Here is a 21,657-nt window from a genome sequence, read left to right as displayed (position 1 = left end):
TATGATATAGGCAAACTGGTGGGAATTAGACCAGAGGACGAGGTGTTGTCGCAGAGTAGTTGTTGCAATCTCCGGAGGGAAAATGAACCTCTGATCTAGGTCGACTCACATCTGCCAGTCCCTGGCTGCATTCAGTGGGGTCAGGTCAGGGTTTGAGGGGCTGACCCTCGGCATGTCCTCCTCCAAACAAACAATGGTTGGTGTCAGTACACATCCTGGTTGTTGAGAAGTTGGTCGTTGATGGATACCTTCCTACACTCGAGTTTATCGGCTAGACAACTGAGAACCTGGTTATGTCTCCATGTGTATCTGCCTTGAGTGAGGCTTGTCCTACAGCCAACCAAGATGTGCTTGAGTGTTGCAGGCACTGTACAGAGGGGGCAAGATGGGTCCTTTCCAAGCCATAGCTGCAGATTTGTGGGAGAGGGCAGCACATCATATGTAGCTCGGACGATGAAGCTTAGCCTGCTAGATTCCATGCCCCAGAGGTCGTTCCATGTGAATTTTCTCTTCTCGACACCCTCCCACCTCATCCAGCAACCCTGTTTGGCTTGTGCTATGGCTTTGGAGCGTCTGGGTGCTTCCTCCTGTCACCGCACCTCCTCTACCACCATAGTTTGACGTTTGGTTGCAGATGCCTTTTGCCAGAGGGGTGTTACAGCTCCAAGGCCAAAGCCTCCTTTGCCTTGTTGGACGTGGCCCACCACGTCATGATGGAGGAGAGCAGATTTGACCTGTAGCACAGCTGTGGTTGGGGTCCACTTCTTCCCTGTAGCCAGGGTAGGAGCAGCGCCTTTCACCACAGGATCTCGAGAGTCGGTGAGGGACATGTCCAGCCTCACCTTGGCACACTTGAAGTCTTCAGTCAGACTAGAAATTGGTAGTGACAGGGCTCCATCGCTTTAGAGTCCAACACTACTGAGGCATTTGTGAACTCCGAGCCACTTCCTCACGTGAGAGTTCACCAGCCTTTCTAACCAATTGGCATGGCTAATCGAGACCTCTTAAATGGTCAGTGGCCACAAGAGTCTGGGTAGCAGCCCCAACTGGTAACACCAGAGTTTCAATTTACCCGGTAGTGCAGTGTTGTCGATTTGCTTAAGGCCGTTAGCCATATCCTGCCGGAGTTGCTCAAGTTGCTTGGTGTCTTTGAGATCTGCATTATACCATTGTCTGAGGGGCTTCTCTAGGACTGTTGGAATTGGTTCATCACCGATGTAGAACTGCTCACCTTTTAGTTGGCCTTTGATGAGATGCTGCGTGACTTGAACTCCATTCCTGCCCACTGGATGTTTTCTTGCAGTTTCTGAAGCAAGCTTCTAGTGCATGGTTTTGTTGTGATGATGGTCATGTCGTCCATGTATGCTCTAATTGCTAATTGGTGGAAGATGCAGGCCACTGTTGGCCCTCTCGTCTCCCACTACCCAACGAGATGCATGTATGATCAACTCCATTGCCATGACGAATGCCAGAGGGGAAATTGTGAAGCCTGCCATGATGCCAATCAGCAGATCCTGCCAAGCAGTGGTGTCATTCTCAGATGTTAAACAGAACTGGAGATCCTGAAAGTAGCTCTTGACCAAATCAGTGACGTGCTTTGCTACACCAAAGTGCTTGAAGGCCGTCCACAAGACCTTGTGAGGGACTGACCCAAAGTGGTTGGCAAGGTCTAAGAAAACCATGTGTAGGTCTCTCCGTTCCTTTTTGGCATTTTGTATCTGGCGCCAGATGACATTGGCATGCTCCAGACATCCTGGAAAACCCCAGATCCCGGCCTTTTGCACTGATGTATCACCAAAGTTGTTTCAGACAATGTTACACTGTCCTGTTTCCCTGCAGTACACCATGTTTCCCTGCAGTACACCAATGTTTCCCTGCAGCCACCTCCTGCTGACTTTGAGGTATTTGTTCAAAAAAAGTGTTACCTCTTAATGTCGTCCAGCCAGCAAACTGTGCTGCCTTTTAACTAGGGCTGGACCCTAATATCCGAATATCCGAATATTCGGTCGTTGTGGTGGTATCCAAATATTCATTTTGAGATCCGAATACTCTGACATTTTCAGGTTTATTTCACAGATTTTTTAATGTATTTATTTATTTTGCATATTTTTGAGATACACAAATAAATATCACTAAAATAACAAAACTGAAAGTTTGCATTTCTAATGTAAAATAACATTAAATACCAGTGAATAACAAAACAATCATATTTGTATATATCAGATAATGGGAATCCTTTTGACACCAAAACTGTTTAAATGCATATGTAAATGTATAGTCATTTCACAAACATTTGCCTTTTATTTAATAGAAGAAGCTATTAATTTAAAGTTTAATACTGTAAATATAATTCTAAAATTAGATACACTTAGTGACAACATAAACAGAAGCATTTGTTCTGTCATTTTACATATGGCCATTTGCTAAATGAGAGATATCTTGTATAATTATCAGAGTTTTTACAACAAAAACAAGAGTATTTGGAAGCTGCAAGACCAGGACTGGGCAGAAGATAGGGTGAAAGGAGAGGAAGGTTCTCTCAGGAGAGGAGAGAGTGACAAGGAGAAGATCTGGAAGTAGTCAGGAAATATGTTTTTGTAGAGGAGAAGTTCAAAGTAGTGGCTGTGGAAATTTTGAAAAGAGGAGCGCATGAGTGAATACAAAGGGGAGGAGAGGAAACAAAGGGGAGCAGAGAACACAAAGGGGAGGAAGAGATGGGAGAAGAGGACTCCTTCAGTCTGAACATCCTCTGAATAATACACACATCCTGGCAGTGCTCTGGTCATCACTAGTCTCTCTGCCTTAATCTGCTGAGCTGGTTGTGCACTGGCAGCACACTCTGCCAGAACAGTGTGCAAAAGTTAGTACGTTAAGAAGTTTTGACTTTACTGTACCATGTGTGTTCTTAGTTGAATGTTTACAGTATGAAAAGACAATCTTGGCTCAGCTGGACATGTTTCCTGCCAAACATCCTCTCTGAAGTGTTCACTGAGCCAGGGGCTGACGCACACCTGAGATTAACTACAAGAACACTGAAGATTTGCTCTGCTTTAGATGTGTTTGTCAATAAGCAGAAATGGGCCACATTAACTTAAAAATCATTCAAGTGTCTCTACGCAGGATATAAAATGACTGCAGAACTACAGTCACAGACAGTATACGGAGGTAAAACATAATTCAGCACTAATTTCTTTAACTGGTGTATAGAATGAGAGTTTGTGTTATCACACAAGCATTAGAAGACAACATTTTAGCATGCCAAACTCTATCAAAGCCAATGCAGGGAGTGATTCTGAATCCAAACCCAAGATATGGCCAAAGAATTTAAAGCCACAACCAGCAACTGGTTGGTTTATCGCAGCAAAAAGTCTTAAGATAAGGAGGAAGGAAACATGGCTGTGTCCAGAGTTGACAAAATCCTCTACAAACACCCTTAAAGCTCACTGATTAATGTGCTGTATCTTCATTAATCCATACAGGCTTAGGAGCTATTGGTAGTGCTGTTCATCTTTTCATCCAACTTTAGTCAACCAAGTAAATTAGTAGATTTCTCAAAATGTTGAACTGTTACTTTTAAAGGTGACTCCTTGAAGGAGAAGTCCATGCTTGGACACATTTAACACTATGAAGCACTGGTGGGACCTGAAGTTGTTGCAGATGGAGGAGGACAATAAAAAACATTGTATTTTCAAATCAAGTTGTGTTTTATCTCGTGTCTTGCATGGCCAACAGAGGAGAGAATGTGATCAGGCTGATGCATATTTAGAGCTGATCCACACGAGAGTTTTTGAATGGGACATTGTGTTTGTGCTGGTTTGCATGTGAAATACGATTGATGTGCTCTGGTGTGTTTGGCTTGAGGTAATTGCTCTCTTTACTTTCTCGACTTGTTGTTTTTTACAGCTAAAGTGCCTCGATACAAAAAAAAAAAAAAAACTTGTATGGTTCTCTTTTTCCATGATTTACATATGAGAGACGTCTGTGTAACAGAACAGCAAGGAGCGGGAGAAAAACATTGAAAAGGAAAGTTTGGCTTCAAAAAGAAATGGAACAACAGCTGTAGAGCTGTACAGTTAATAGAATCTGAACCATGATTATGACTTTGGCTTTCTTGATTAAATGAACACAACTGACTGTAATTTTGACACTAAAATTCTTCATTCATTCAAAACTCTCCTCATAAAAGAACAGTCCGTGTAAATAAAAATTAAAAAAAAAAAAAAATTAATGGTGTTTGTGTGAATAAATCATGCTTTTTAAAGTAATTTTTGGTCACACACCTGTCTGAGCTGCTGGGTGGAGACTAGAGGCTTCTCTGTGCATAGCCGCTCCTCTAGCTTCATTTAGGGTGAATGTGGGGCATTTAGGCAACATTGGGAAATTGTAGTGGCTACCATTTAGCAAATGTTGAGGAAGTGAGGTGTTTTGGATACAATTTTATTTATATGTTTCCCTGAATACAAGTGAAGATTGTGTTAAATATAATTTGTGCACTAATAGGAATGTAGCAGAACATGCTAGTGGAAAGGTGGTAGTAGTGGTGCTCTGTTTATTTAAATAGAGAAATAAATATTTCGTCTCTGAAGTCAATGAATAATTTTGACAAAAGTTGCAGTTGTCAATACTGCTGATTGTGCAGTATTCTGGTACAGAGGGTAACATTCCTGTTTGACTCCTTTATCAGTTTTATTTGCCTTTCTGGTTTTAATTGTTAGATTGATAACATTGATTCTTTTTACATGTGCTTTAAAGTATGAACGATTGTATGTCAGGAGATTACCATTGTGCCATGATGTATTGATGAGCGCAAGAAAAGTTGTTTGCATATTGCGTCGTATCTTACCGACTATTGTTATGAAATGTTCAAGGGTGAAACATGTTATTGTTGTTCCGCACCTGACATGAAATATACTGAAGAACTTCATGCCTTTCTGTGCAGTATTTTTGCAGAACAGTAGTTAACAGATTCTCTTCCTGTCTTTTCTTTCCATGTCCATCCAAACCACTCCATCACACCTCCTCACCAGGTAAGCCAGTTGCTTCTTATTTTCTGTTTTGTTTTGTATCATGTGACGTTATCCTGTATTTTTTCATTGTAGTGGGTTTGGTGCCCAGGTCCAGGTGCTCAGACCCAGTGCATGCTGCGAGTGAAATTGTTGCTTTGTTGCAGAGCTGCTGCGTTGATGTGGGTTTTTTAAGTCAAGTCACATTTGTGTAAGAATGAAAAGCGGTATGCTGTGGCTGCTCCTACTGGGTGTGTATGTGCATGTGCGTGTGTGTGTGTGTGTGTGTGTGTGTGTGTGTGTGTGTGTGTGCTTGTGTATGTGGGTGTGTGCGTGTGTTGGCCTTCTTCTGTAACTAAACAGGCATTGCTCTTCTAATAATACAGAGATGGACATAATAAAGTCAACAGGAAAATACTGGGTTTTAAGACCAGAGAACATGTCTGTTTTCATCCCTATCTACAGTACAAGTGGTTTCTCTTAATCCTAACAGCAGGGTTATGCTAAGGGCATCATGTGCAGAAAGTGCTGAATTTCATTCATGTTCAGAGGTGTGACAAGCAACTTTCACTTTGTGCAGGAGAAACTGTGATCACCCATAAATATCTTCTGTTTTGGTGTGCTGCTGATGCAGTTTGTGCAGGTGCGAATAGTAACATAAGATGACTCATTCTGCTGGTTGTGGATATTTGTGCTGCTTGCTTATCACTGAGCAACATGTTCTTGTGGTTGTAAAACGTAGGAACAGACAATCATTCCTTGCGATCACTGGTCCGGTACTTTGGTGTAACGTCAGATATCTTGACTACTGATTCTGGATGGAGAGTCCTGAATTCACACATTCCTTGCATCTCCAGAGGATGAATCATAGTAACTTAGGAGACTTTGGTCCTCTGCCTGTTTCTTTTCTGCCACTATGAAAATGCTCTTGTTGGTTTTGAGTGAACGGTACTGACAACCTCTGAGTGATTTGGCATTATTTTCTACACAGACATTCCTGGTCCCTAGAGGATGAATCCCAATCACTTGGTTGATCCCTTTTTTTTATGTAATGATGTATTGTGATGGGGATCTCTGTGTGTGTCCTGTGTCTAATGTTGTTCCAGAGCTGTTGTGGGTAACCCTCAGAGACAACAAATCATATCAGATTGTTACATTATCCCATCAGAGAAAAGTACTGAAAAGACAAGAAGTCTGGTATGTGCACTGCATCCTGGTCTCCTGAAGCTACAGAGAGCTTGCTATCTCTGCCTCGCTGACAAAAATCTCTTCTGGCATTAGTGTTGAACATTAGCTCAGTTTCAATGTTACAAATAAACTTGTCTGTTTTAGGCTACAGTAGGGCTGGGCGATAAATCGATTTTATCGATTAATTTGACTTTGTACTTAATGTCGATTTGTTTTAATGAAAATCGATTTTCTCATCAACATCCGCTACCAACACCTGCCTGCTGGGCTCCCGTAGTTCAGAGTGTGCGCCCCCCTCCCCCCCGTGCTTAATACACAAACAACATGGCGGCGAGCGGTGCAGATCTAAAGCTGTGTGTCCACTAGATGTGATTTCCCCGCACGGCAACTCACCGCATCTGAAAATCACACGGACGGCGGTCACTACTGGACCACAACATGGTCACATGACAGCGCTGAGCAACAGCAGGCCGCTACGTGGTCACGTGACCGAGCTTTCAGCTGGACAGTCCGGCAGACAAGTTGGATAAACACAGCGGCTCGGCCGCAAATTTTCCCTTTTATTTCAAAAAACACGTCAGCGAAAAGTATTTCTGAAAGCATCTAAGGCAGAAATAATCTGTGCAGCAGCTGAATCTGTCCTTGTTTTAGGTCACCGATGCCTAGTTTAGAAGTTTGAGGACAGTTTCACAATGTGTGGAATCTCCGCACCCCGCATCCAATTTGCATAAAGTAGAAGTCAGTCTACTTTATGCAAATGAGCTGCAGCCCTCTCGAGGTAAACACACCGGATAGCAGCGGGAAATGCACCGCAACCAGACCAGCATGCCACATGCGGCGCATTTCCAGCTGCGATCCGGTGTGTTTACCTGGAGAGGGCTGCAGCTCATTTGCATTAAGTAGACTGGACGGAGCGGAGATTAGGTAGGGGGTAAAAAAAAAAATCAGATAAATCTTGAATCGGGATTTTTTATGAAAAAATTGGAGATTTTTTTTTAGGCCATATCGCCCAACCCTAGGCTACAGGCACCAAAACCATTTCTGTCTTCACCTGTACAAATACCACAGTATATTCCCATTAATATGTTAATGCATCAGCCAGGTCCTCTGATGTGCACTGACGGCATAACCTGAGATGACACACACAGATGTGAGAAGGAAACACCTTCCTCCTCTCTCCTCATTGGCTGTTGTGCCTCCCGGTTCCCTGTGGAGAGACACAAGGACGAGAACAAAGACAAGGACAAGCTTAATCTGTTTTCAATACTGACATCAGTTTATTGGGAACCACTCCAGGCTGGAAAACCGTGTGTGTGTGTGTGTGTGTGTGTGTGTGTGTGTGTGTGTGTGTGTGTGTGTGTGTGTGTGTGTGTGTGTGTGTGTGTGTCTATAGCTGGAGGATGCCTAAATATGGTTTGAACAGCTTTTGTTTAGAGGTGACATATTGCCTTCCTGATTCCATCAGCAGCACGGCAAGGTCATTCCTTCCCCTCCTGTATGTATGCATGTTTATGTGTGTCTGCAGCTGTGTGGTTGACCTTGTTACCTGTCACTAGCTACATGTCCTCTGGTTTTTTCTCATACATGGTCCGGTGATGTGGGCATGCTTGTGTGTAATAAACTGGTGTTTTCAGCAGGAGCTAAAAGGTTGCTTGGTACCAGCAGTTAGTTTCAATTAACTGGGCTCATGTTTTCAAGGCCACATTAGGGTGAGACCACATTTGTAGGGACAGTAACTGTGGATCAGAAATTTCCAGACACAAACTACAGAAGAGAGAAGGCACAATATTAATGTCATGCAATGGAGGCATATAAATGTGTGTAGAGTGAAAGAGACGAGAGTAGATGAGAGAACTGTAGCAGCATAACTAAGGGATGTCAGTTTTTGATGTAATCCTAAAAGTAGAGATCAAGTCTGCCTCCTGAACCCACAACAGAGGAACCTGATAGTCCAACGGGCCTCCCGTTTTGCTCTTGGTAACACTAGGAATCACAAAAAAGCTTCCACACTCAGAGTGAAGTGTTCTCCTGGGAAAAGATGGTACTGCGAGGTCTTAAAGATGAGATGGGGCTTGGTCTTTCAGGACTTAACATGTAAGGAGAAGGATTTGAAAGTCTATTCTTGATTTACAGGGAGCCAATGATGAGAAGCTAATATGAAAATGTGATCCCTCTTGCTAGTTGCTGTCAGAACTCTGGCTGCAGCATTTTGAATTAACTGGAAGCGCTTTGAAGAGTTGACGAAATATAATGATATAGGGAATTACAGTCGTCCAGCTCTGAGACGAAATGTTCCTAGTTTTGACATTGTTGTGCAGGTGAAAGAAGGCCATCCTAGAGACCTGTTTTGTGTTTGAACTACTATCCAGAGTAACTATTTGGTCCACTAGTGTGCTTCTAAGGTTTCAAAATCCAAATTCAGTGAGGAAATGAGGAAAAACTGCAGGCATCCAGGCCTTTAAGTGTTTTAGGCATGCTTGAAGTTTAAGGAATAGTTTCATCTGATCTCGCAGATGTAAGATGTAAGGCTAGGCGTCATTGGCACAGGAATGAAGGTTTGTGCAATATTTCTTGATAATGTAGCCTAGGGCAGCACAAGGAGTCAAATGATCAAACAGTTGTTCCAAATTATGTAACCAACGTCATTTGAAGACGGAAGGGGGGAAAAAAGTACATAAAATATTTCCAGTAATCCATCACTGCACTGGAAAATTGTGCGACACAGTTTATGAATGGTTCAGACTGGCAAGATGGTCACTGTGTCAAATTCCATGATGATCGAGTCATAAATTTTTGCTCTGGCTTGGCCAAAAGACATGACTGGTTGGTCTCCAATCAATTATAGCTTACTATCTTTCACATCCTGTATAATGTCATTGTGAAGGATGTCGTAGCGACCAGTTACCAGAAGCAAGAATGTAAACAACTAGTGGCATCTGAAGTCATGTTTATGATTCTGGCTGCCTTGGTTTTGACATAAAAGCCTAAGAAAACAAAGAAACAAATGACTGTGGATCTGTCCATAGGTTCGCATCAACAAAACTGGCATGATTTTGGAATACTGTGTTATCTCTGTGGGTTGTCTTTTGCTTTATCCTGTTCTGTGTGGGAGAACACTCTGTGCTTCTGCTGGTTTATTTCACAAAACATGTCAAGGAAGCTGGAAAACAGTCTTTTTGTTTGGCTATGATACTGTACAGAAGATGAAATAATCAATCATCATGGCGGGCATATTTTTGGTTTTAACACCTGACAGGTCTGCTGTTTTTATGTGGTCATTTCATTTTTAGTGATAACACAGTGTTCCAAAATGACAGCAATTATCTCATTCCTTCTTTTCATACCTACAGAAATGATTCACCTGAATGATTAGGCTTTGAGTCACAGCCGTGTTGAAAGTGGGATTAACATCAATGTTAACGTCAACTTACTAGCTAGTGAAATAGCTATTTTCCTACAGCCAGTTATGATTGGGTGCAGCTGTCACCCCATAAATGGCCGGTATCACCACACGTCTTTCCAAAATACTGGGGCCACAAGGGACCTCCTCCACCATGTAGTAGGCCAGAAGGCATGCTATCATACATACAATTTGTTTGTAACATGTAGTAAAATTAGCGATAGGGTGTATTTATAGCTAAATTGTGATACTTTTTAAAACCTAACTTAATAGTTTTGATTTAAAGTTGTGGAAAGTCTACAAAAAGTGAATTCAAAATATCAAACACCAACTTAAAACACAAGTAAACACCTGAGTGAAAAACAGCAAATGAAAAGGAATTTTAAAATGAGACTTAAAAAAAAAAAAAAAAAAAGATGCTATATATGGTCTGAGACAGCTGAGACTGGAACTCCAGTCTCCTGACATATGTCACTACTAACCCCTCCCACCTCTGAATGTGGACCTTTGTTTCTCTTTGTGAGTGTAAAATCACGGCTCCAGGACCATTGAATGGAGTGATAATGGCTTACAGAAGGTGGCCTTCTGTAGGCCGTTGTCCATACTGGCCATGCAGGTCCATAACAGCCTGCAGATGAGTGTGGTGAGGCTTTATTCCTGTGTGGGAAGTCCCTACTGGAGCTTGCCAGGATGGAGGACAGTGTCCTTGGCAATGCCCTAGAGGGAGTCCCAGAAGAATCAGAAGAAGAGGAGCAGCCCAGCAACTCCAATATTGAAAGCGCCAACACTAGCCTGTTTATACACTTATTGAATAGTATGGTAACATCAGATAACATTTGCTATGCATGCTGATCTAAGATCATGTTTAGAAACCAAACTTCTTCCTTATTATCATAGTAATTACCCATAATTGTCTTAAAAATCTACTGATTTGTGTGTATTTGTTGAGGTCCTACCGTGTTGACATTCAGCATTCTGATAGCTGTTATTGGACTGGGGAACCACATACTGACAGGCAGAACCAGCTCTAAAAGGCCATCCATGACTAGCTGTTAAAGAGCTAATAAGAACATGCTTGTATTTTCCTCCCCTGCTCCTGTAGAGCTGTGACATCCAGAGACAGGGGTAAATACAGACCACCAGAGACCAGCCATGATGAAGCTGCTAATTAGCTAATCTGTTTTTGTTTCTCCCAGTCTCCCTCTGCCTCTCAGAGGGTGAAGTCAAGCATGATTATATTTAGGCCTGTTTGTAAGACTAGTAGTCACCTGATGGATGCTAGCTGCAGGGAACTGATTACCACACACACACACACACACATACACATACACACACACACACACACACACACACACACACATACACATACACACACACACACACACAGACACACACGCACACACGCACACAGCTGACGAAATGAATGGACTGTGTAATAGACTGCAATGGGAGTAAGGAGATATCTGGTCAGTTACATTCATTTGTGTAATTATTCAGTGATAAATGATACTGAGTTATTACGTCTTGCCTCTAGTTTGATCTGTTTTTCTAACTGTAAACCTGCCACACCCACTATGCAGTATACCAGACTGCACTCACCTTTGGGAAAAATTTGCGTGTGCCTTTTAAGGCAGACTGTGTTAGGCTAAAATATTCTAGAAAACTGTATTTATTAGGTATAAAACTTGTTACTAAGAGCCAGGGTTAACGGCAGGAAGGAGTCTATTGTGAATAATCACAGAGATTTTATACTGTATGAGGGGGATTTTGTAGTTGGAAAAAAACGTACACTTTTGGGGGGAAAAGAGAGATCATTAACCAATTCTAAGCAGGTGCAGAGTTTTACTTTCCAAATAGATACAGACCGTCTAGAACAAGGTGACACTGTCATTTATAAAGTGATTGATGGCACAAAGGGACAGCTGAGCCTCATAAAATGTATTATAGGTAGCAAAAGTCCTTGGGTGACATCAATAATATTCTTACTGCAAATATTCTGGATAAGGAATGATTTATGGCCATGATTTGTGACAGGACGCAGTGTTGGTCCAGACCTGCTATTTCAGCAATAACTGACCAAATAACCAACAAGTTTACTGAGGACATTCATGAGCTATGGAAAGTGAACTGTAATGAGACCTTAAGAGGACCCAAGTTCTTCCACATACCCAAGAAACATTCTCAGGCTTGGGAAACTACGTTAAGAGAGAACCTTCATTACCAGTGTACAGTACATACAATGAATGCTGACCCAGTAGCAACCAAAGACAGCACATCGCATCGATTAAAAACAGAAAATAATAATATTAAAAAGTGAAAGTGTATGTGTTGATAGTGAGACAATTCAGTAACAAAAACAGTATAAAAAACAATTTAAAAAATGTAACGCTTTCACTTGTACAGTCAATAGGCAGCAATAAACATTGCAGTTGTGTGAGTTGTATTAATGAGGTCAGGTAAAAGGTTTATAGCATTCTGACCCCAGAATGTCTTTTGATTTTCAGCTGAAAACAAGGCAAAACAATTCATTTTAACATGGTTGTGTAACTATTGGTTTTAGCCCTGCTCTGAACGGGCTGTTTCAGTGTCTGTACCTTTAAATACGGTTGAGCGGCTGGTGCCACTGTCTCCTTCAGGAAGAACACTCTCTCTGCATCTGTGATTGGCAGCGTGGAGAAATACAGTTGGCCACACAGCAGTTGATACAGACAAATAAGTGTATGACTACAACATGAAGTTGCTTTTTACTTTGCGTGACCATTTATCATGTATTTACATGCATATAAATACAGGTGATGTTTTTAGCTCATGTGTATGGTGAGTACAAAATGTAAAATCAGGGCTTTGGTGGTACAAAGTAGTACCTTGGAAATGACTATGAAGTGATATTTAGTTAACATGTAGTCTTAATGAGCTGTGTTTCAGTCATTATTTTGTACTCATTCCATTGTCTGACAATAGTAACAGAAAATGATGTATCTAAGAACAGCCTTATTGGGAATTTGGTTGTGTTAAAATATAGTACATGCAAACTAATAGAGCAGGAGATAAGCAAACTGTTGAAAACACCCGCTGAGTTCAGGTAGAATTAAAGAACCCACTTGAGTGAGAGGCAAAATGTTTTCAAGAACCTATGAGTCCAGTTGCTTTCTACTTTCTACTCTATTTAAGTTTCAGCTTTGTTAGAAGCATGTCAGTATTAACTTTAAAAATAAAATTTTTGTCACTTCAAATGCCTACATCACATGTATCAAACTCAAGGCCTGTGGGCCAAATCCAGCCCGCCATGGGATTTTATGTGGTCAACGAAAGATGTGTTTCTTAATCTGATAAATTAATACGATTAATGATATAATATAATTAGGAATGGGATTTTAACAAATTAATTACGATTAATTAATTAATTAATTAATTACTGAAAAAATAACGTGTTAAAAAATAATGCATTTAATTGTACCTTTCTCAGTTCTCTAATTTCTGGCCCACCGGCAACACTGATGAACACTCCAGCCCAGAATGTGGTGGTAATGAACTTAAAGTCTGTTTGCCAGCCGTGATAAAGAGTGAATCCGCAAAGAAACGTAGGACCAACATGGCGGCCCGGTTGTAAACTTTCTCTTTTATTACGAAAACAGTTCAGCAAGAAGTATTTCTGAAAGCATATGAGGTGAGAAATAAGTTGCTGAATCTGTCCTCGTTTCAGTTCAACGATGGCTAGTTTAGACGTTTAACAAAACTTTCGCAATGCGTTGGACCTCCGCTCCCTGCGCTGCATTTGCAAAAATGAAGCTGCTTTATACAAATGGCGACGCACCATACGTGTAGTTACAACAGTCCTGGTACTGGCTAATGGTGCAGCCATCCCATATTAAACCACTTTTCAAGACAATGAAAGTGCTTGAGTTTTAAAAAGTCTTAAAATGTTGAATATAATTGCTGTAATTGCACTTTGAGTTTGCGGTAATCTGTGAATGTAGTAGACAGATGAAAAATGCAGATAAATATAAATGAAACAAACATTTTTGTTGTTTAAGTTCACATATATAGCTGTTAATCGATTCAGGTATCAACCAACATTTATTTGAATTGAAAATCTTTGCTTATTGTGTCAAATATTGCTATTTGGCAAAAATGCAATTAATCACGGTTTATTAATTACAAAGCCTCTAATTAATTAGACAGTTTTTTTAAAATCGCATCCTACCAGTAAATAATAGGGCTGGCCCGAATAGCAATTTCTGGGCTCCGGATATTCGGCCCCGATTAATGATGAATATAAAAAAAAAAAAAAAACGCAAAAAAAAAAAGATGAATATCTGAATATTCGGTTTATATGACATTGATTAAAAAAATCTGCATTGAAATAGAGCACTATGTCATCTTTGTAAAGACAGCAGTTACATGACATGTTTTCTAATTCAACTTTCAGGTTAAATGTATTTCCAGACCAAACATCTCATAATGTAAAAAAGACAGTGCTAATAATTTAGCAAAGCATATTCATGCTCCCCCAGGGGAAGCCTTTTTGATCTCAGTAACATGAGACCTTCGCTCTTGTCCTATTTTTTAAGATTTATTTTAGACAATTACTCAATGGCTATTTCACTAACAGCTTTGAAATCTCCTTTAAGTGTTTTTGTGAATTGCTGCTATAAACTGCAATATTCAATACTTAGCTGTATTGTGTTAAAAAGTTGTTCAACCCAATAGCTGGGGCCAGGACATGAACACAAGATGCTCTCATGTTCATCCCCAAATGAGTAGCACACCGGGAGGGCCCAGTGCAGAGACACAGACAAACTCTTCATGGAGTTTTACATGGTCACTGGCCAGCCCTGTGGACAAGTGAGACTATTTTGGCCACTGACTTTCATCAACAGTGTGGATTATTTGTTGCATCCCGATTGTAGAGTTTAAGATTCAGTAGGTCAGAGTTGTAAAGGATGAGCAAGAGCAAGAGTGTTCATAATGATATGGTCTAACGGTGTGTTTTTCAAACTGTGTCAGTACTTATTAACAGGCTTGAACAAAATGATGTAAACTATGTATAAACCAAGCAGACAGTTATTCTAGTGGAATTCCTTCTAGAGTCTGGCTGGCAGACAGAAAGGATTCTGTTGGCTGCTGCAAGTTTGCATTGTTGCAGCAGATGACTCTCTCCCCTCAGCCTATCTTGTACACCCACGAATGCCAACTCCCAGGAGAAGAGTAAAGAAGGAATAAGGTTGTGGTGTTGTGATCCGTTTTTACCTCAGTTCTGTGCAAGGTTTATTGGGAAACAAAAAGGAGCCATTATCACGTTGGTGAGCCAGCCTGAATGAAAATGACAGTGCTGTTATCTTGTTAGGAAATGGATTGCTTGTCACAATAGACTAGATGGTGTGGGTTTAAGGTCAGACCAAATGTGGAGAAATGTGGATTAGTTAATGGTTTAAATCCGCAAGGTGGCTTACTTGCTCTGACCTCTTTAACTGTGATGGCCTCACCTGTACTTGATTTTCGAAAGGTCTCATTGGTTTTGATAGCGTCTACCCAGAATGAAAGATATCAAGTTAAATCATTATAAAGTGCTGCAAAGCTGAGTACAACGTATGTATTAATTTTTCATTTGAACATTAGTAAAGTAGATGTTGGAATTAAAGACTACTTTATGAATTCACAAATGCATGAAAAAATGATGGTATTTTGATGTATTTCTGACCTTTTTCAAAATCTGAAATGAACTGTGAGACCAAGTTATTCATGTTAATTACTGCTCTTAAAATAAGGACTTCAGTTAGAACTATTAAAATATGTGTGACCTTTAAAAGGCTGAACATTCATTGTGCACCTCCTGTCAAACTGAGATGACTGATGGATGATACACCATAGTTTTGTCACTAGTTCTTATCCTTAGCCTTACAGATGTCAAAAAGCAAGTGACCTGCAAGTGTGAATGTAATAAAAACAGAAGGTTATTAAAGGTCACTGTGGTTGATTCTTTTCCTATTGAATTGAAGATGTGATTACATGTTAACACTACAACTGCAAGTATTAGTGACAAGATCAAACCCGTTAGATCTAACAACGTCATTTTACCAGTACTGCCTGTTCTGCAGCACAGTTTGTATACTGGTAGGATATGATCTTTTTTCTATAATTTCATTTGTAGTTTCAAACAATAAAAAAAAAATTCCAAGCCTCCACCTTTATTGATTGTAATGGGACTAATTAAATAGTAAGAGCAGCTCTTATAACAATATGACACAGTTTAACACCAGCACAAATTACAGCCTTCAAATGATAATATGAACATCTCTCCTTACGAGTTTCAACAAAAAGGGAGCATTAGAACTAGAGATGTGAAAGATTCATTGTCAATTAATCAGTCCCTCCAGGAATTTGTGATGTTGCGATTGCACAAATTCACATGAATTCAACCAATCTCCACGAATTCTGCGCGACTTTCCAATTTTGTCCAATCACCGCAACTTTTCCGCAATTTTGGCCAGCCTCCCGTGAGTTCCACCAATCATAGCAGTCCCCAGCGCAAACGTAATGCATGTACGTCACCGAATTCACTTCCTTGTTTCTGGTCTGAAGATGCAGACATGTCCAATTCTAATGTCTCTCATTTACCAACAAAAATTACTGCTAAAGACAGTGACAAACAATTCCCTGATGTTCTTCACGAAAGTGGAAGTAAACTGTTTTATACCCGTGCAATATTGTGGTGGAATACAAAAAAAAATATCAAAAAATCATCGATTGATAAGCACTTTTCTACCACGAAACATATTAGGAGAATGGCTGAAATGAGCGGACCACAGACCAGACAAATCACTGTGATGGAAACTGTTGCATCCAGATCTGTTGGAGTGCTTGAAAGAATGAAGGGAAGTTAGATTAATTATTCCACCGAGGAACACGGCAGAGTTATGTGACGATTGGCATATGTGAATCATTCCTCTGTTACCAACATTACTCAAAAATGGACTAAGGGATTTGGATGAAATTTTCAGGGAAGATCAGAAATGACACAAGGACCAAATGATTAGATTTTGGCAGTGATGCGGCTTAAAATCTGGATCCACGGATTTGTTAAGGATGTCCCATTGAGATAGCGGAACGGCATCTGATAGCGGCACGGTAATCATGGCAACAAGTGAAGATGACCTCAGCGGCCTGCTAGGGCTGGGCGATAAACCGATTTTATCGATTAATTCGACTTTGTACTTAATGTCGATTTGTTTTAATGAAAATCGATTTTCTCATCAACATCTGCCACCAACGCCTTCCCGGCGGGCTCCCGTAGTTCAGAGTGCGCCCCCTCCCCCCCACGCTTGATACACAACATGGCGGCGAGCGGTGCAGATCTAAAGGCGTGTCCACTAGATGCTATTTTCTGGCACGGCAACGCACTGCATCTGAAAATCGCATGGACGGCGGGCGGTCACTAGCACACCACAACATGGTCACATGACAGCACTGAGCAACAGCAGGCCGCTAAGTGGTCACATGACCGAGTTTTCAGCTGGACAGTCTGGCAGACGAGTCGGATAAACACAGCGGCTTGGCCGCAAACTTTCCCTTTTATTTCAAAAACATGTCAGCGAAAAGTATTTCTGAAAGCATTTGCGGCGAGAAATAAACTGTGCAGCAGCTGAATCTGTCCTCGTTTTAGGTCACTGACGCCTAGTTTAGAAGTTTGAGGACAGTTTCACGATGTGTGGAATCTCCGCATGCGGCATCCAATTTGCATAAAGTAGAAGTCCAGTCTACCCTCTCTGGGTAAACACACCGGATTGCAGCGGGAAACGCACCGCAACCGGACCAGCATGCCACATGCGGCGCATTTCCAGCTGCGATCCGGTGTGTTTACCTGGAGAGGGCCGCAGCTCATTTGCATAAAGTAGACTGGACTCCAGCGTGCCGAGATTAGGTAGGGGGTAAAAGAAATCAGATAAATCGTGAATCGGGATTTTTTGTGAAAAAATCGGAGATATTTTTTAGGCCATATCGCCCAGCCCTACGGCCTGCTGACGATCACGATAGCGATCCTACTACAAATCCACTACTGTGGGCGTATCGGAAATGAAATGATACAAGGAACAATTGATTAAATTGTGGGAGTGTTTCTGAGTCCCATCAAATCCCGCCACCCACTACATATTTGCGTCATGCGATTCGGTATGTACACAACAGCTACGGGTAAATATGGCAGAAAGTCATCAAACACACTACACTTCACGCTCACGGTCCTCACAACATAACACTTAAGGAAACTAAGTAGGCTGCCTAAACTACAAAAACACAATAGAACACAAATACTAATAACACTGGAACTGTCACGGCCTGACCTGGCTCCTCTTCCTGCTGTTTTCTCCTGTTCTCTCTCTCCGGCTGTGTCTCTCACCCTCCCTCTCTCCTTCTCTCTTCTTTGCTTCTCTCCTTCTTTCCTCTCCCTCTCCTTTCTTTCTCAACTCCTTCACTGTGTCTGTCCTCCCTGATCGTTCTCTGTCCCGCTCTGGTCCTTCCCTCGCTACTTCTTCTGTCCCCCGTCTGTCAGTGGTTCTCTCGTCTGGTACCTTCCTCCTCCTTGCGCTCCATCGCAGCTGCGGATGATTATTCATCAGCTGTGGATAAAGTCGGGCTCGTCCTTCCCCTCACTGCCAGATCATAGCACCAGCTACGCCAGCGTTTCCCGCTGGTCTGCTCCATTCTCTGTCTGCCTGCCAGCCAGCCTGACTGCCGCCAGTCCCTGGCTCTCCGACCACACTAGCAGCTTCTGCCCGCCTGCCTGCCTGTCATTTGAGCCGCCGCTGGCTCATCCCCCGGAACCCAGCCTGCTTGTGCCACCTTTCCCCGGCCTCAGTCGCCGACCTCTGCTGCACGTGAGCAGTGCCGGTTTGCGTCCTGTGGACTGCCGGTTTCCGCGAGCCTGCCAGCCCCCTCTCCCTCAGTGAACATTCCGGTTTTCCTGTGAGTACTGTCTGGACTGAGGTTAATTTAGTTTGAGTTTTGCCTGCTTGGTTGGACCTTATGGGTTTTTTCTGTATAATAAACACGCTTTGTTTGAAACCAGTTCACTGTCTGTGCCTGCTCTGTGTGCTCTCCCTTTGGGTTCATTTCCCCCGCAAACCGTGACAGGAACACTAACAAAAAGCACAATAATGACATTTAAACCCCTAACACCGCGAACTCCCATGGTGCATTGCAGCACAGTAGTTCAGTCATAGCTACTTGCTCTGCTATTGCTGCATTATTTTAATAATTTTTGCGGTAAAATAAGCATTTTCTAGCCAAAAAATTTAAGACAATATAAAAAATATGTTTTAAAAAGTAAACATATTAAAAGAATATTTAATGGAAATAAAATGTGTAGCGTACAACACTGGGCTCCGATTGGCTCAGCGATCGTAGCATCAGTCTCTTCTGTCTGCTCCTGTGTGTAGCGTGTATGGTATAGCGGCATTCAGTATCTGGCCCTGTCTGTTTCACACAGACATCTGATCGCTGAGCATAGTGTTGCTGTGCGATGATGTGCAGTGTGTGGGGAGGATTTATAAAGCCTTAAAATATATATCAAGAAGAAAGGCACTCAGAGAGCGCAATACCCCGCCAAGACTGTTCATTCTGTGCGTGAATTGCCTGGCTTAAATATGTAGCAGGCGGCAGGAATTGATTGGACTCAGAAACACCCCCACAATTTAATCAATCAATTGTTCCTTGTATCAGTTCCGAGAAGTTGGCATTGGTGGATTTGTAATAGGATCACATGATCGTCAGTAGAGAACTGACACAGCGCTCACTTGTTGTCGTGGTTACAGTGACGCCTTGCCGAACGCTATATCTCGCAATGGGAATACTTAACAAATCTGTGGATCCAGACTATAAGCCGCATCACTGCCAAAATCTAATCACTTGGTCCCTGTGCCATTTCTGACCTTCCCTGAAAATTTCATCCAAATCCTTTGGTCCGTTTTGAGTAATGTTGTACAGGACAGACAGATTCACAGAGACACGTACACTCATCGTGACATAACTCCACTGCGTTCCTTGGAGTAATAATAAAATAAATATTGTAGCATCGGATTTGTATATGATTGTGTTCGTTTGCATTTACTTTATTTTATTTATTATTTTAGTGTTTATTTATGTTGTGCCTTGAATCTTAATTCGTTGACTATTTGGTCAGATATTTTATTGTTTTGTGTTTGCTTATTGCCATGCTCGGTGTCCCAGATGTTGGTTCCACATCCTTATTGTTTTTGGTACAGTTGATTTAATTGTGGTACAGCGGGAGAGTCGGTAAGAGCGCGTATGTGTTTGTTGTGCTAAGCAGTGAATAAAACCTGCAGAAAACTGTCCTATCATGCTGGGGATGTTTAGCATGGAAGACAGCAAAACACATAAAGAGCATAAAAACGCAAAATAACTGTAACCAGTCTGACCTACAGCCCTGGAGATGGGTGAGTGGACCAATATTTAAGGGTTACAATATGGTCGCTACTTCGCGGATTTTCGTCTATCGCGGGAGTGTCTGGAAAGTAACCCCTGTGATAGACGAGGGACCACTGTACTGGGGTTGACTGACACAACCCCCTTTTCGATAGAGCTGGTTCCAGTTCGAGTTTGCAGCCAGTGCCTTACTTATCACCGGTTCTTTGTGTTTCCATCAGCTGAACACTGTCTCCAGGCTCCAAAAACTGGTGCTTTTCTAGGCCAGAGTTGAGAACGGGCTGGGGGCAGGATACGGTAACCGATGATCAACGGTGAAACCACAGAACCGGTAAATATAGACGCCAAATCCAAGCAGCAGCGGTCTGAGGAGGAGACCCAATGCTTCCTAGCATTGTGTCTTCATATGAAATTCAGTCTAAGTTAGAGGGAGCCTCTTGGACCACGCTGGTATTCGAAATGATCCAGCGGGAGATGGCTGCAGCCGGTACAAGCGGAGCCTTGACTCCTCAACAAACTTAAAAAGCTCAAAAATGACTACACGGACCAGAAAAGGGAGCAGGGACGCAGCAGTTGTTGGCCAAAAAGAGCCCCCATTTTGACCGGCTGCATTCCGTGATTTCCAACTGGGGCCCTGAACGCCACAGCCATGCTGGAATTGATGCAGGCGGCCGTACAGACCACCGATCCTGATCCTGGTAAGTTTTATTTCTCAAACACCCTGTCTATTATGAATGCGCCAGCTACAATAGTCCCACATCAATATTGTGAACGTTACGCCAGCTAACGTGGTCCGGACACAGGATCAGTGATCAGAGGTTGACTATTGTTTGCTAACCAGTTGGCCATTGCTAAGCTAACAAGCTATGAAACAATGTGTTATAAAACCTGAGAAAAGCAGCAGCAATACTTCATTACAAGACCTGTATTCAAAACCTCCCATGTTGTGACACAGTGGCCCATTTAATCATATTACCAAACTATACGGTAATCATTTAAATTTCCCTTGAAGAACCAATAAACTATTTAACATTATCATTAATGCGAGTCTAAAACTGATTAAAATGATCAAATTAACACAATGAAGTAAAGAATACTGGTAATGTGCAGCTATTTTTATAATTTCAAGGGAAAATGCTGCAGTTCTGTGATTTTCCAGCTTTGCAATTGTTGAAATTCAATGCATTCATTTCGTATACACAGATTTCTTTGGTGATTTTTAGTTGTTGCTCAAATAAAACAAGGCACTTAGCACTGTTGGAAATTATTTCAGGTATTTTTGTAACATTTTATAACATTGTACGGACAAATGAATAATTAATAATGGAGAAAATGGTTTTAAATTACAGATGCTATCAACATTTCTTCTTCAATTTATTTAGTTGTCGGCATTGGATGATGAGGTCCAGTTACCACAATCACTACTCTGCAGCTCACTGGTTCCGTCCTGCAGCTCCTCCTCTCAACAGACCAAATCAAGTAAGATCTGTTTAGACTGTGCAGACATCAACATGATCAATACATTATCTTTTGGCTAATCCTAAAATCACAAAATACAACATTTACTTTAAGTTAACTGTGTTCATGAATATAGAAAATAATTACTGACAACTACTACCTTTTTGG

The 21,657-nt window shown here is 41.7% G+C and overlaps 1 protein-coding gene across 21 annotated transcripts in view; it reads left to right on the top strand.

Moving 5' to 3' along the window:
- The window catches only part of LOC111563581 (pleckstrin homology domain-containing family A member 5-like), a 294,554-nt gene that overhangs the window by 67,029 nt on the left and 205,868 nt on the right, over window positions 1-21,657 (top strand). The window contains exon 4 of one of the 21 annotated variants that reach the window (XR_008600235.1): window positions 5,028-21,510. The exons of the other annotated variants lie outside the window; for them this stretch is intronic. The gene's annotated coding sequence lies outside the window, so the exon portion shown is untranslated. The remainder of the gene's footprint in view (window positions 1-5,027; window positions 21,511-21,657) is intronic. 21 annotated transcript variants of the gene reach the window in all.

The sequence above is a fragment of the Amphiprion ocellaris genome, chromosome 21 (genome assembly GCF_022539595.1).
Source record: "Amphiprion ocellaris isolate individual 3 ecotype Okinawa chromosome 21, ASM2253959v1, whole genome shotgun sequence".
In the NCBI taxonomy this organism is placed as follows: Eukaryota; Metazoa; Chordata; class Actinopteri; family Pomacentridae; genus Amphiprion; species Amphiprion ocellaris.
The sequence above is the reverse complement of the archived record's forward strand: the minus strand, read 5'-3'. Positions and strand labels throughout refer to the sequence as shown.